An 870-nucleotide genomic window follows, 5' to 3' on the forward strand; every position below is an offset into this window, starting at 1 on the left:
CTAGCCGGACTGTAGGGACATTGCTGTTTCTCAGCCTGGACCTCTTTCTGAACGTTGTCACTGTGCCCACAAGCTGCAGGGTCCCTAGGGACTGCCCGGTGCCATAGGTGGGGTCTGCTTTGGGGGGGTTCCCTGGTGGTGGCCCTGCGCCCGGCAGGTGGAGGAGGGATGGGGAAGCCCCCAGTGAAGGGACCGGCTGGGTCCGGAGAAGCCCTCAGTCCCACTCTGCTGGCAGGGAGGTCGTCATCGGCTGTGGCGTCTCAGCCCATCGCCTTGTGCCTCCTCCAGGGCAGGGGATGCCCGTGAGGCCAGCTGTGCCATGCCTTCGACCTCCGTCCCATCCGCCTGTAAGCCACCATTGCCTTTGTGAGGAGGAGCTTTGTCTCAGGGTCACACTGGGGCCACCGAGCCCCTGCCCGCTGGACTCCCGCTGCCCTTAGGCCACAGGGCCACTCTCACGGGGTCCAGCTTTTTCTTCCATTGTCAAAGGTCCACCAGTCTCCCTGGCAGGTCCCCGCTGCCCCGGCATCCTCGGTTCCCTTGCAGGGCACCCAACCGGGGCAATGGAGAGGACCCCCTTCACCCCTCAAGGGACTCCCTGGAGGGGGATGCCTGTGCACTTTTCTGAGCCTCTCTTCTCCCTTGGGAGCTGGGGTACAGTCCTGTTTTGGGGGGCTCCATGTGCAGGAGGGGTCCGGGGGACTTGCACCTCATTCCTGGGTAGCCCTTCCCGGTCCTTCCCTGCCAGGATGCAGAGAGGGGCTGTGCTGCACCGTTGTTCTTCCCGTATTCACATTGATCGTCTTCATCTCTGGCATCTTCCTTGAGGAGCGAGGCCAGTGGTAACTGCAGGACGGTTGCTTCCATGGC

This window comes from Nestor notabilis, unplaced genomic scaffold, assembly GCF_000696875.1.
Source record: "Nestor notabilis isolate BGI_N333 unplaced genomic scaffold, ASM69687v1 scaffold14199, whole genome shotgun sequence".
Classification (NCBI taxonomy): Eukaryota; Metazoa; Chordata; class Aves; order Psittaciformes; family Psittacidae; genus Nestor; species Nestor notabilis.